We start from the raw sequence: 15,860 nt of genomic DNA, 5'->3' as shown, positions 1-15,860 counted from the left end.
GTTTCTAACATGCCACAAAACTATTTTGATATTTGGTATTTGAACAAAGCTCCCCTTGTCTCAGAGGCAGTAGATATACGATTATTTAGAGTTGCTGGCGTTAGTTGACAATTTTTTTTTTTTTCCCTCAATGTACAATAGCGGGCGACATATCATAAGAGTACAATCTCGACGAAGAACTCTATAGAGAAGTCCATCCTTTCCCTGCTACTGTTTGCAGGGTAGCCTTGATATTACAGGAACATCCCTAGGGAAGCAGTCTATAGGGTGAAAAAACATGATGATGATAATGTGATTATATGTGTGTGTGTGTGTGTGTGTGTGTGTGTGTGTGTGTGTGTGTGTGATCTATACTCCCTCTGCTTTCCTGTATGACAGTTTTGCGTCATGACCAAGAGGACATCCATGTGGTTGAACCTTGTGAGGCCAAGGTCCGTCTGTTCCTCCACGGGTCTGAAATCAGGCACTGTCATCTTCACCTTGAACTTCATCTCCCAAAAGGTCGCCCGAATTCGTTGTACCCCGCGAGAGTGACGTCTTGTGCCAAGAACGAAATATCATTGGAAAGAGAAGGGCGAAAGTACTATTGATCTGAGAGAGTATTACCGTCCCTGCTGCGTCACTTGTTCAACTCATCCTGGATGCTGACCACAAATAATAACCGCTTCTAACCTCCCCATGACCTCCAAACTGCCACCCTCCTCACATCCTTCAAGAAAGCACCTCAAAACTCCCAAGTTGTTTACAACCTAGTAGGTCCCTTATGGCACATATGTTCTCATCTCTCAATCCAGATTACATATCCTTCCACTGTTCTTTACACGGGATCAAGATTTCCAATTATAGTCAATGATGACATCCTTCAGTGCATCAATACCCAGTCCCATGAACACGATGCTCCGGTCCTAAGGGTCCATTGATGACCTGGTCTTTGACCTGACCCATGAGGGCTGCACTGACGTGCTCAAGGAGGAGTAACGGCCTCGTTCACCACAGTCACACCAAACAAGTCATCACCTTCACTCCATAATATCTCTTCTCTAAAAAACTCCCTCACTCCGCAAAATCACCCATAACCTCCACACTTTCTCTCGATCTACCCCACATCCACTCCACCCACTTACAGGGGTGATGGAGGGACGAACACTGGTGATGTTCATCGCCAATATTAACGTCACATCTCCGTGAACTCAGCTTCGACTCTCTCCCACACAATCTCATCTTGCCACCTGGAATGTATCTGATACAGCACTAGGAAGGCTACCTGTTCTTATCATATATCAGTATATCTGATACATATACATGAATCATTTTATCTATGATTCAAATTAAAGAGTGAGATGTTAAGATAAGGATGTACTGAGAACTATGCAAAGTTATAACACACAGGAGTTCTACTGTCATGGAATGTGGTTATGTCATTTTCCCTATCGATTCGTGTGATCAATTAACCGTTAAACTCCAAGTAATGGGTTAATAAACCCTCATCCAAGTTAAAAACTGCTGAAACACAGATCTACTCTGTGGAGTTAAGAAAAACATGCGATCAGTATAATGCAACGCTTCTGGAATCCCTTTCCAGAGTTCCAGATGGTGAACGTTTGCTGTACGTTCCAGAGTGACGTCTGTAGCAATTTACCAATATCCTGACAGGTTGATATTCACTGCAGTTAAGCACATCGCAAAAGAGATAGGACCCTCCCAGTGTGCAACTCTCTCCCAGTGCAGTAAAAATAAGTAAATACAATCGGTAATTAAAAATTCGTAGGAAATTACAAAGGATGATTTCCTTACAAACTGAGCAGTTTTCTTTTTAACCCTCAAACTGTTCTATCCGTTTTCTTAACAATCAAACATGGAGGGTTGTTTTGAAAGTCGACTGATCTGCTTACGAATGATTATTTCCTGAAATTTTACGTGATTTTTTTTTTCTTTTTTAGGTTGGGTCTCTGTTTATCCAAGTCAGCAACGAGATAAATCACCTACTGACGATATAGGGTCATAATTTCCCAAGGAGTGACGATATCTGTTTCCACAGCAGCTATATACCTTCATATGGTTGTTTCTATAGCATCTATATAATTTCATAAGATATGTTTGTTTCCATATCATTTGTAGGCTCCGTGACGTGGACTGCAGTCTTAATGCGTTGTCTACGGCAAGCGAGGTCTGACTAACATGTGGTAAGAAGGCAGGCACGCCCCCAACACGCGGTCACGCCTCCAACACTAGGACACGGACACCACCTATGACCCAACACGTTGTCACGGACCAACCACAGACGGGCCACCTACCCTTACCCCATCACGTGGAGATGGACCCAACCCTCACCCGCACCACATTCCCCTATCCATTGATCCTACCATTAAAATCATCGACTGAGGTTCGAACCCGTACCCTTACGAAGCAATAATCAATGACCATGTATGAGGCATCGAAGGTAACCCCTACACCAAACGATATAACACGGCTTCAAGTTTACGTAAACAAAAATTATTAATGAAAGATTAGTTTAAGGGCGCGCGTTTACATACTGACTTATAGTCGGGTTGCGAAACTTAACTGAAACTAAAATCCGCATGTTTAATACTGTCCTACGAGGTGAGAGCAATATTCCGATCTGGTTTTCAACAACTTGTCAAAAAATAAACATTAACCTCTGACTTAACACTGTTCTGTCCTTTGTTTAGAATTCGGCACTCTCCATATCTACTTTTTTTTTTTTTATTATATACCACTTCTAATCTAATGCTCTTGTTATCTATCTTTATTTATGCATATGTTATCACAACCTTGACACTCACTTTCATAGAGTAAGCGAGCTCTGTAAACACAATGATTTTGCTGAAAATTAATATTGCGATATGATGATTAGGCCTCAGCTTAAAATGGAAATTGTGATATATTCCTAATATTTTTTTGCAAATTAAATAGCTATTCATTGAACTGTACAATATGAAAAACATGAAAGTTCTCATAATTCTTACCGAAGTGTTGAAACAGCGATCTGTAGTCACTAGAAATTCGTTCTACGAACGGTTATTATATAAAAACATAAACATGGCCCTATGAGTGTAAAATTCCTTTCTCTTACAATATCAACTGAGAGTTACACAGGAAGAAATGCTTCATTCATTCAAAATGATGTTTATGTCTACCTTCCCCATAAAGAATGAATAATGAAATTCGTGGTTAACGTATAAACTAATCATGGATTATAATCGTCCCCACTAACAACCATATCCATAGCGGTATCAAAATTACCCTTAACTCAAGGGTGATAAAAATTTGCGGTTGGTTGATGTAGCCTGACGCTGACAGCCTTAATATTAAGACCCCTGGCAGGTGATGGACTTCAAAACACCAAAGCAACCTTTTAGGTGGACAGCCCACCTGCTTTCTGCTTCCCCTATTCTTATCTATTTACCTTCCAGTTTGTCCCTTGAGACAAATGTTCTTACCTCTAATTAACATCAACAACAGAGGATTTGAGAACTGCTGAGAGAAAAACGTAAAAGGAAAAAAAAAAAATCTTAATAACCAATATAACATGAGAATAGAAAACGGATAATATTAGATATAGGATGGGTCAAAATTAATCAAAGAGGTTTGGAAATCGTTATCATGATCAACACAAACACACACTTCAAGCTCATAATTTTTCTTTATACCTCGTACCTCGTACCTGCACCTCATAGTGTTATTGACAAGTAACTTCAAATCACCGATATTCGTGACTGGAGTAGGACATATATGAAGTTTTTAATTAAACTTTTTTTTTCTAAGGACTTCGTTATCTCGAATAAGTGGGGCTCCTTCATGGTTATACTAATCAAAATGTGTTTCACGTACGTACATATGTAAATACGTGCCCGTGTCCTTGCTAATTTGTTGCAGTGGTGAGAATATGCAAAGGTTCCTTACCACACTGAGGTCAGTTGAACACTACAGTTCGACCCCTGACCACGACGACACAACCTCTGAGAAATGACGTCGTGTGCCTCTAAGGTTAGATCACAAGCCAGGCCTTCGTACCCCCAAGGTCGTACTGTCGTGCTCAAGTGGTTTAAGCAACATTAAAAGTATGATCATGAAACTGTCACAGGCGGCGGAACGGGGGAACTGGTGGGCTTCAGCCCTCCAGTCTTTATATAAAATAATAATAATAGTAATAATAATAATAATAATAATAATAATAATAATAATAATAATAATAAGTAATAATTTTGTCATCCGAATCTGTAATTTGTGATCCTTTTTCCGATGAAAAATATTTGCAGAGTAGTCCCCTGAATAGGCTAGCAATATCAAAATTTCATTATACGTTGCCAATTTATGTTTCTCAAATAATGACCACAATAGGGAAGGCATCTATCACCTCCGGAGCATGATATTCACATATGCTCCACTACATCCAGATACGCTCCGCCGCTCCGGACTGCAGCACGCTACACTACTCGTTGTGGTTGATGAGCAACTACGTGTTCTACAGTCACGTATTTACCTCAGTCTACTCACCCTCGCGATTATCTTTAAGCGTCATGATGTTCTTGTAGGCACTGTAGAGGTGAAACATGCTGTCCATGACTGTTTGGAGCACGTACCAGCTCCTGGGCATGTCACTCAACGCAGGTGGCCAAACAAGCCTCGTACAGGTGTTACAGGCGTGAAACACTTGGGTTTTCGTTGGTGCGATCGATCACGCAGCTGTCATTTTTCCTCAGAGGACAAGACGTTTCAGCACAAAATGTTTAGCACCTCTATTACAGCTTCAGATACGTAATGCACTTGTTACGTTAATATATATCACTTTTCTACACTAATGTCAGCTACAGTTACATTTAATCTTATACAAAATATACAATTGTTCCTCTGTAATTTCCCATACATTGTGTATTTCCCTTTTTAATGTCTTTGAACGTTCATTTTGTACTTATCCAGCCGTCTCCTTCACTCGACATGTGGCATACGTTATGCCTAGTTTTATTCCGTGTGTTTAACTATACTGTCTAGTCCCTAATGTCAAGCGAAGTCATTTAGAATGAGGAAGACCATCATTACCATACAACCACTCCAAAAATATATTTCGGTCTGATCGAACAGCAACACCGATGCGACTAGAGACTTCCCAGCTGATCAGAAAGACAAGCTAATCCAGCAAAGAACCTGGCGTTATACAATCTGTGATGAACTTCCCTTGGCAACTGTCAACTAAGTCTATTCCTAGTAACGTACCAATCGTGTGTAATATGGTAACGAAGCTTCTCCAGCGAACCCCCAGTAGATACTGGGAACTGAGCCGACCTGCTTGCTCTTCCTTAATGCCCAGGTCAATTCGCCAGCCCGGCTTGTTCTATGTTATTTTTAGACGTCTTGAGGAGTTACGAAACTAGCAGTGCAAGGATAGGTTATGCAACCTGGAAGCATCTATTATACTATAAAAACTGGGGCGGAGGTTTGCATATGTAAATTACAATATTAATTACAGTGACATACATAGCTAGCTTTTAATGTCTTAAATATTGGGAATCAATTCTTGGTTAATGACTATTTAACTACCCGTAACCATGAAATCCAACAACATACATTTACGCTTATGTTTCCATAACCCCCTTTTTTTTTCTCATTTAGACTGGCTTTAAAATCTTTTGAAAAATTTATAGCAATACTTAGTATGGCTTCTATCCGCGTCAAGAAACAGCAATATTTTACCAAAATCAAGCATATCTTAAGCAGTTTGAGAAATACTCGCCAAATGACCTCTACATAGTGCAAAAATCCTACCATCACACCTTTTCTACAGTTTCCACGAAGTCCTGATGTATCTTCTGCGACTGAGTCATGTGTTAGCATCATGATTATGGACACGAGACAAGATACCTTTAAATATGATAATAAGAACCCTCCATGATTCCTATGTGTGTGAGGCGAAGGTGAATCTTCAGTTTCACATCGTATGTAATGAATTTCGAGAGCAAGAATGAATTCATGAGCAGGTAACAAAAGACAACTGAATGGCAGTACTCGGGCAGGAAAATAAATATCATAAGAGCCATTTTAAAAAGGATGAGTTACGCCAAACGTCAAATCAGAGCCTAAAGCTGAACGATGAAAATGCAAAGGAAATATACCCCTGATAATATCAACCGTACTACATAATATACATACGTATATACATACCTTGAGGAAAAGGTTGAAAGAACACTATCCACGTATATTTTGTGCCGTGGAAGGCGACAAAGAGGGGCAGGAGATGGGGGGGCTGGAAATCCTCACCTCCTGCATCAACTTCTAGAAACGAAGAAACAAGAACCAAGCGAAGTTTCAGTCAATTTTTCCCTGTGCTAACTTGCTGATTTGGGAATAGATGAATAGCCATAACAAAATAGAAAAAAAAAATTACATAACCTGAAGAAACTGAAAACTAAGAATCATGAAAGTTCCAGCGCAGTTTTGAAATCATGAAATGGAAGGCTAGGATTAATGCCAAGATGTGGAAAGGCGCGTGACTGGAGAGGAAGTTTCTAATGTGTGTGTGTGTGTGTGTGTGTGTGTGTGTGTGTGTGTGTGTGTGCAGCAATGGAGCACCACTACACATGCTACGCTTCTGGTAATAATATAGATTGGCATTCGATTAGGAATTCCTACCTGTGATTAGTCTGGAGACGCTTGGCTGATTACATCATGCTTAGGTGGAGTATGCAGCCGACTATTGGCAACGGTAGGATAAATTACGTGTAACGCCACTCAATGCTTTTATGTGACGCAACCAAACCAAACCAAATCTCGATTACCGACGCAACATATGTAGTTTGGTGTCACCAGTTCACACGAGAGGGGGTGAAAATAAAAAAAAAAAAGATTTGGGAGGATTGTCATCAGGGAAAGCGAAAAAAAAAGAAAGTGATTGTGTTTACCTAGTCATTTTCTGATTCAAATCCATCAGGAGCCCTGGTTCAGAAACAGAAAGTGCCTCTCTTCATGATGATTAAACTAAGATACTGAACATTTGTAAAAATCCATATTCATGCTCTCCTAAAGTAAACTTACTATCATCAGTCGAAAGCTAATTACTTCTATTTTTTCTACAGTTACAGTAATCAAGTATCTTCTAACATACATTTCTAGTAATTAAGTATTATCTAACATACATAGTCACCTTGCTTTACCAATACCGACAAAAAGCTCTTCATAAACTAATGCTCAGAACTTTACTAATGGTAGTTGTAATAGTAAAAACATTACATTTATACAACTGCTAATGCTCAGAACTTTACTAATGGTAATCATAACAATAAAAACATTACATTACATCTATACTCTGCATTGAGAATTTACAATTCGCATGGATAAGGTATCACTTGTATCCTTAACTTCAACCTGTACGTGTGATTTTGAAGGTTAAGAGTGTACAGTATAAAACGTTTGAAACCAGTGAAAGATGTCATATATGTTTTATATATAGGGCTTTAATTAAAAGGCTTTCATATTCATCGAATAAGTGAATATGAATGTAAAGCCTTTTAATGTAACGTCTTGTACGTCAGTTAACAATGTTCATAAAATGGATAAAGGCGTCAAATGTTTACGAGAAACTAGGAAATAAGCCTGTCTGTATGTATCCTTACAGATTTAGTTAAAGTATATAAGCATGTTTGAATCGTTTCATGATTAATATGGTTTTACAATTATCCTCACCCCCTGAAGAGGGTTTAAACGATTTTTCGGTTAGTGGATGTAGTTTGAAGTTGACGGACGTACCGACCCAGGCAATTGATAGGCTTAAATACAACAAACCAGTAGACTCTAAGCCCGATAGTTCTGGTGGTCCGGCATTATCAGTTATCTTTTATCTACACAAGAAGCTGTAATCTGTGCATCACAGATGATTACAGATAGGTGTGTAGGTCTGATCACATGATTTGGAGGAAAGTACAGGTCTTCCACCACCACCTAAGAAGCAAACAAATGTACAGATAACAAAAAAGTATCTCAACATTTGTTGCGCTTTCAGTTCTGAAACACAGGAGGAACACTTCTGATGTATTCATACAGGCAATGAAATGTATTGGTATGACTGATCTTCTCCATATCACTATTTTGATGTAAACTTTCGAAGGAAGAGTCTATCAATTTATATGGACATATCCGTACATGTTTAATGTGCATGGTAAGAAATTTGAATCACGAAGCCATCATTTTCGTAAAGAGCAATCGGATCGGGATTCTATACCCATTAACATTTAATCTAAGGCCAGATTAGGTCATGTTTCCTCAGACTGCGGAAGTCCCAACCGAGATATTCGTCCTTTATAACCGCCTGGTGCCACGTAAAGTTCGTGGTACAATATCCACTGCCTTGGAATCATTCTGAGCAAAGTATTAGCTTGTTTACATTGGTCCGGCCTTCCGTGGACATTCATTTGCGTATTTCTGATACATTCCCAGGAATATATGCTCGCCTTATCGAAAAAAACATATAACTTGTCATAAACCTAGCCAACACGCTCTATCGTATACTTGGCTACATCCAATAAGAGCACCAGCATATTGCTCTTTGCAGGCATGTCAAGTTTGGCGATTGGCTGTCAGGAGGACGTCAACAGTTTGCCTGTGTAATATTTCAACCATCCCTTAGCCTACGTCATAATACTATTTTAACATTACACTGAAAAATACTGGCTCTGGCGAAAATATACTATTCTTTTAACATACGTTTTCAAAATACATACCGAGTATTTATGATCCAACAATGAACGCCGAGACACTCGTAAAAGTACAAACAACCAGGGAAAAGTTTGAAATATTAAATAAGGTTTTAGTAACACTATGTCAGTAGTAAATAGTATGCGGGAGACTGGCCCTTACAACCGTTAGTCTCACTGTGAAACTGGAAAGCTTAACATTTTTTTTTTCTATGTATAAAATCAATTTAAATCTTTGGTTAGAGGTCTTTAGATTACATTTACTTTGCCTAGGAGCGTTTAGTTTTTACAAACTGCCTGACCAAATTTCAGAGATCAATTTCCGACAGCAAATTTTTAAACAGGAAGCACCAATTGCCACACTGCCGCCTCTACATATTGACGCACCATGATGACATGTAAACGAAGGGTTGTGAATAAAAAGATCCATCTATATTCGATGCGCAAGATATTTTGGCTTCATGATTATATACCGAATGTAAATGAATGTAATCATCACACACGCAGCAGGAGAAGCGTTGGTGGGTACCAGAATGGAGTATCAATGTCCTTGACGCCTTATCCCAACGAAATATATGCTCATTCTTTACAGGTTTTCAAAAGAATGAAAAGGAGAGAAAATTCCAATTTCCTGATAAGCGATTGTCTAAAATAGATATCTAGCGATTATATCAAATGTCTAAAGCCAAGTGTTTCAAGCCGTTACACTTAACACTTATATCATTCATATTGGCGATCGAATATCACAATAACAGCAACATGATAGTGTCATGCCAAGACGCAAAGATTCGGCAACCGTGTCTTATTGATGAGACGAAGTATTCTCGCAAACGTATGAAATCGTCTTATGTTTGCCATATATATATATATATATATATATATATATATATATATATATATATATATATATATATATATATATATATATATATTAGGTACAGTAGGGTTGAGGGTCAAGTCAATTGGGAGGTGAGTTTGAATGGAGAAAAACTGGAGGAAGTGAAGTGTTTTAGATATCTGGGAGTGGATCTGGCAGCGGATGGAACCATGGAAGCGGAAGTGGATCATAGGGTGGGGGAGGGGGCGAAAATTCTGGGAGCCTTGAAGAATGTGTGGAAGTCGAGAACATTATCTCGGAAAGCAAAAATGGGTATGTTTGAAGGAATAGTGGTGCCAACAATGTTGTATGGTTGCGAGGCGTGGGCTATGGATAGAGTTGTGCGCAGGAGGATGGATGTGCTGGAAATGAGATGTTTGAGGACAATGTGTGGTGTGAGGTGGTTTGATCGAGTAAGTAACGTAAGGGTAAGAGAGATGTGTGGAAATAAAAAGAGCGTGGTTGAGAGAGCAGAAGAGGGTGTTTTGAAATGGTTCGGGCACATGGAGAGAATGAGTGAGGAAAGATTGACCAAGAGAATATATGTGTCGGAGGTGGAGGGAACGAGGAGAAGAGGGAGACCAAATTGGAGGTGGAAAGATGGAGTGAAAAAGATTTTGTGTGATCGGGGCCTGAGCATGCAGGAGGGTGAAAGGAGGGCAAGGAATAGAGTGAACTGGAGCGATGTGGTATACCGGGGTTGACGTGCTGTCAGTGGATTGAATCAAGGCATGTGAAGCGTCTGGGGTAAACCATGGAAAGCTGTGTAGGTATGTATATTTGCGTGTGTGGACGTAGGTATATACATGTGTATGGGGGTGGGTTGGGCCATTTCTTTCGTCTGTTTCTTTGCGCTACCTCGTAAACGCGGGAGACAGCGAAAAAAAAAAAATATATATATATGAGGTTTCTTACTTCGTGTTGCAGACATTGGCATCGTTCACAGACTTCTATCTTACCAAATAAATGTCACCGTGAAAAAAGGAAACACATCAGAACAAAGAAACCTGTCCATTTTCATTCCGCGCAAACATAACACACTGTATATGATTCTGTGGAGAACTTTAGATGTGATATGTGAGCAACATAATAGTCATCATCGGCCGACGTTTCTTCTTATACATGGGAATAAGGTTCCTTTACCAGTTAGAAACTTAATGTACTTTTGAAAAGTAACAGCTTCTGATTTTGCATTCATAAACACAATGAGATGCAAAATTTCGGAATTCTACATTCCATAACTACATTAAAATTGAAATATAAAAAGGGAATTTTCCTTGTAAAAAGTCAAAGAGGATACATCTAGCTAGGTAATATCAACACATACAACAGCTTAATTAAGACATTCAGCACATAACCTATTCAATACTACGAAACCGTCATAAAAAAATATTTTTGCGCACGGTTTCTCAGGTAGGTAGGAGGATGTCTTACAAGGTGGTCATTAGACAAAAGCTGTATGACCAATGAATATATTAAAACGAAGCTTGTCCCATCAATAGCAAGAACTGAGTTAGGGGAAGCGCTTTCATGGGATTTGAAAAGTACGCTGCGCCGTTTCAAGTCGATACGCTGACGTGCATTTCCTACATCTGTTTACATGCATGAATAATACAGTTGTCCTGCGTTTATCAATCGGAATGTTTGGTGTGCAAAGTATGAAAGGTTTTGAGTACACCGGTCGCTATGGCTTTAAAAAATTCATTACAGTTCACCTAAGATTCGGTTCCTGCTTCTTTAGAGTGAATAATATATATTCCCAGGAACAAGAAAGGAGTTCGGGAAGGAAAATGTGACAAGGACAATCTGCACAAGTAAAATCAGTGATTACTTCTTTTTCTTTTTAGAAATAGCAACGACAGACAGCAAAATAAGAGAGGTATAATTTGTACATAAACAAAATTATGATTTTATGTTATATTACATTGTAGCTCTGCACGAAAGGAGAGATGTTGGTCTCAGCGTGTACTTTTTTCCAATAAATTGTTTTGTAATTTGTCCCTAATTAGGTGGGTAATTCAACTTGTAAAACAAAGACATAATTGTACAGCTAAACCCAAACCTCCCTTTGATACCAAGAATCTTTTAGTTCTCCCTTTAAGGGATAATTTTGCATTACTGCCCAGGTCGCTTTAATTCTTTAACGCAAATTTAGCTTTCAGCAATAACAATACTGTAAAGAACATATTCAAAATCTTACCAGAAAATTCTGCGGGCTGTTTACAGAATACCTTGTAAAAGCTGTAATACATTTTATGTTGGGCAGATGGTAAGGATATTTATGTTAGATTTAAGCAACATAAATATAGTACAAGAAGAGGACAAGAATCAAATGTTTTTTCTAATCATGTTAAAAAGTACGACCATGGGACTGACTGGAATAATGCTAACTCAGTTTTTAACTGTAACTCCTTTACCACGAGAAATATCACTGAACCCTCTATTATGAAATACAAAAAGAATTATTCGTAACAATATTAGTGAAGGTCTAAACAAACAACAAAGCTCTGTCGTAGGCAAAAATTTGTAAACAGACCCCTCTCCTGTCAACAAAGATATTACGACTGGCATATTGCCAGACCCGAACACCACCATCCGGTAACGCTTGTTTACCAATGGCGTCTTTGCTACATCTCTTCCTTATATATCAACTGACAGTTCTACGTCTTCTATCTCATTCTTGCATCTCCCCTGACGATGTGATCATTACACGAAAGAGCCCTTGGGAACTTGTCGTGTTTCAATTTCCCCGTGGTTATTAGCATATACTTGATCACGTGCACCATTGTGATCTTGATCTATATATATTTTTTCGCGCCTTAGAAAACTGTCAATCGCGGGTTTAATAATTACGTAAAACTCAATTGCATGGAAGTAGGTAGGACATACTGTCGTTGCACACTGATAACGTAGTTTGAATATAACCTAACCTTTTGACCAAGTGGTGCATGACCAATTATCTCGTTTTACTTGCTCACATACTCGGGACTCAATACTCCACATAAATCCCTGAAGTTTCAACCGTTTCATTATCATTTCTACTATAATTGTCATTATCACTGATGAACACTATCTCTGTGGGCGTTCCACACAGTTCCTGAATCAGTATTTCTTGACACTAACCTAACTTAAACAAATTTCTGTGAAGAAGTGTTTACGAATATTAAATTACCCTCCAGTGACAAATACCAATAAAATAGTATGTCCTATAGCAAATCTCGCTCCAGACTGAGAGGCTAACTGCACGCCGCTAACGGTAAAGAATATGAAATCAATTCATACTCCCGTGTTTTGGCCGCTTTTGCTTTCTCGTTCTCTTTTTTACATATAACTTCGATCTCTGCTTTCGAGAACTGGTTGTTTGCGTGTCTCCTCTTCTTAGATCGCCTGATAAATAAGATCAACACCTGTTCTCTTCCACAGGAAGACTGTGGCATTCTTTGTCTTTTTATAGACCCCTGCGATCTATATTCCCTCAAATAACTGGTCTAACATCACTTGAAAAACGAATGACCGATATCCCTTAACAAGCCTGGCCTCGATGTGGGCAATGATCTGTAGTTAAAAAGTAAATATAAGAAATATCTTACGATCATAAGTGTGTCATCCTAGTCTAAAATTTTGTCGATAGTAAACCATCGGTTCTCCCTTGAAGCCAAGCACAGACGAGCATTATCGACACTATTGATGCTAGGCAGACCGTTAATAAGAGAATTTTTCAACGCTTCTACCAAACGAATTTCCCATAGATCAATTAGGGAAGCGTTGTTTCAACATACAATAGCTCCCCGGTAAGTTTAGTGTTTCCGATCAATACACTGTGCAAGTTTACTAAACTAGCTTGCCGAAGAAAATGCAATATACGTGAAAACATCGTTATCCTAAAATACAAGTAAACATAAAACACAGCCTAAGTTTTGGAACATGAAACTGCAAACAACACTGATTTTCGCGATTTTAAAGGAAATACCATCAGACAATCTTTTATTTATTCAAGGTATGCTGGGGTCTAAGACCATGTTACAATAAATATTCGTCAATCTTTCACCATGTTGCAATAAATATGCGTCCATCTTTCACCATGTTACAATAAATATGCGTCCATCTTTCAAGAACACTTTTCGACACTTAAATCACAGATCCAACGTCAATACCTAAACAGAGATATTACAAAAGCGAGTGATACATCTAAACTATATCATAAAAGCCTCATTCATATAACGCATCTTGTGACACATATACATTATACAAATGCAGGTCAGACTTACGGCTGTAGAGACGAGCTATCCCGCTAAAAGCCGAATGTCATATCACGGTTCTCAGTGTCCTGGAATTCATGTCCGTGCCATATATCTACACATACGTCAGTCTCTGTCAGCGTCGTGTTCGCAAGTTATATACAGTCGTAACGTCGACGAAGGAGACTACATCTATTACAGCAATAGTGCTGAAATTCCAATCTTTGGGTAGTTACAGTTCCTCTCCCCACACGTCATTCCACCTTCAGTAGCAGTACTAATGTGGACCAGAAAAGCCCGTTCTACCTTCCTTCCACTCGACCTACACTGGCGAAACAATGACCAGCCACAGATTACCTCCCGCCTCCCTACGTCATCACTCCAGTTGTCATTCTCAAGAAACTCTTCGTAATTCTACAACAGATATTCAACACGCGTAATATTGAACGCTGTACTAAGTGCTCGACTTTATGAGCTTTCTAAGTGCTCCACAAAGAATACAGTCGAGACTTAAGGTATACAACGGTTAGGATGTATTTCAAAACATCCACATGACGGCAACGCTTCTTGTATCCCCCCACCACCACCACGACCCACAAATGTCACAATTTCTACGTCACGAAAAATCCGGATGCTCTATTCTGAGAGCTATTCTTACACTTACCACCAAGGAAGACGTAGCCTAAAATGAAATATTGAATGCACGGCTAAATATACCTTCCCTGGGATAAATTAAGAGATTATACATCTCATGGATAAATCTTGCATAAAGATCACTGCTGACGTATGAAATAGTTTGACGCAAGTAGCCTACAAGATGGTAGCGGTAAATGGTGTCTTAGCACTGTAGTTTATAAATGAGAGAGCCTTAGCTGCTGCTGATTGATTGTGTTGAGCTAATCAACCAGCTGGTTGAAAATCAGTCGGTAAGTCTTGCTAAACATAACATAGGAATGGTTGGTAGTATATTATCAACACTCATTCTCGTCACTCATGCTCTCCCTTTCTTTTTTAACGTTTCCGTTTGTTTTTCGTGGCTAGAGATCGGGTTCAGGCTATCTAATTTCCAAATTACAAGTAACACCAGTGCTGGGGATCAGATATATTGTCCAGTATGGATGGAGTTAGAGCTCCTTAGGACAAGAGGCCGAACCCCTCCGATTCTTAAATTCGAAAAAAAATTAAGACAAAGATACAAAGTTGAATGAGTTTTAGCTAACATTAAAAATATTCAAAAAAAAAAAAAAGGCAAGGAAATGGTGAATATCTGAAACACTGCTGGAGGTGAATGCTCACCTACCGTATGTTGATATGCAACATATTACCGACTCCTGCCATTCATGTAAGAAAGTGAGATGCTAGGAAACTAGGATGGCTCTGTGCTTCCAAATCCTTATCGCAACACAGCACAGTCTTCCGAGGCAAATCTTTCCCATCTGCTTTTGTGGGATGGGACAGATAAAGAAGGTTTACGTCAAAAGGGGCGTGGGCTAAGGGGATTTAGATGTACTATAAGTTGAGGAGGATGTGGTCTAGGGAATTGATGTGGCTCAGTCTTTTCAGTGATAAATCCCTGGTTGCGTCACGTCTCCCTCCCATATCCTCGCAGCACCTTCAGTGAACGTTAGTAAAGACTGTGTAAGCAGCGCTAGTGTGTATAATCTTCCAATCATCTTGTACATGCGAAGAAGGTTGTTTCAATGCCCTTCGACTGATGGTTATAACTTGACGTTGACGGCCATGGTAGTCGAGGCGTCAGGTTCGAAATAAAGCGCCAACTTGTACGACAGAATATCGGACCCGTTTACTAGGATCCCTGTTGTATCCAGGGCTGATACCACGTTGTTTGGTGCTAACAGTCCAAGCAAATCATAAGCCTGGGACTAAATAGACTCGTATAGTGACACGATAAAGCCACGTAGTAGAGGATATGGTGGTATGCGGCCAGGTGATCTGCTGGGAGGAACGGATATAGCAACCTAGCTTACTTATCTGGCGATAAGTAAGCTAGGAAAAAAAAAAAAGGGAAAAGAATCGACG

General features: G+C 39.2%; 1 protein-coding gene across 5 annotated transcripts in view; it reads right to left on the bottom strand.

The window, feature by feature from the left end:
• Positions 1 to 15,860, bottom strand: part of LOC139766017 (anoctamin-5) — a 131,442-nt gene that overhangs the window by 104,250 nt on the left and 11,332 nt on the right. Inside the window, exon 1 of one of the 5 annotated variants that reach the window (XM_071694109.1) lies at positions 13,851 to 14,139. The exons of 3 other annotated variants lie outside the window; for them this stretch is intronic. The gene's annotated coding sequence lies outside the window, so the exon portion shown is untranslated. Of the gene's footprint in view, positions 1 to 3,924; positions 3,948 to 13,850; positions 14,140 to 15,860 lie in introns of those variants that run through there. One more of the 5 variants, XM_071694111.1, reaches the window with a different exon arrangement.

Source organism: Panulirus ornatus, chromosome 56 (assembly GCF_036320965.1).
Source record: "Panulirus ornatus isolate Po-2019 chromosome 56, ASM3632096v1, whole genome shotgun sequence".
Classification (NCBI taxonomy): Eukaryota; Metazoa; Arthropoda; class Malacostraca; order Decapoda; family Palinuridae; genus Panulirus; species Panulirus ornatus.
This window is presented reverse-complemented; position numbering and strand designations above follow the sequence as displayed.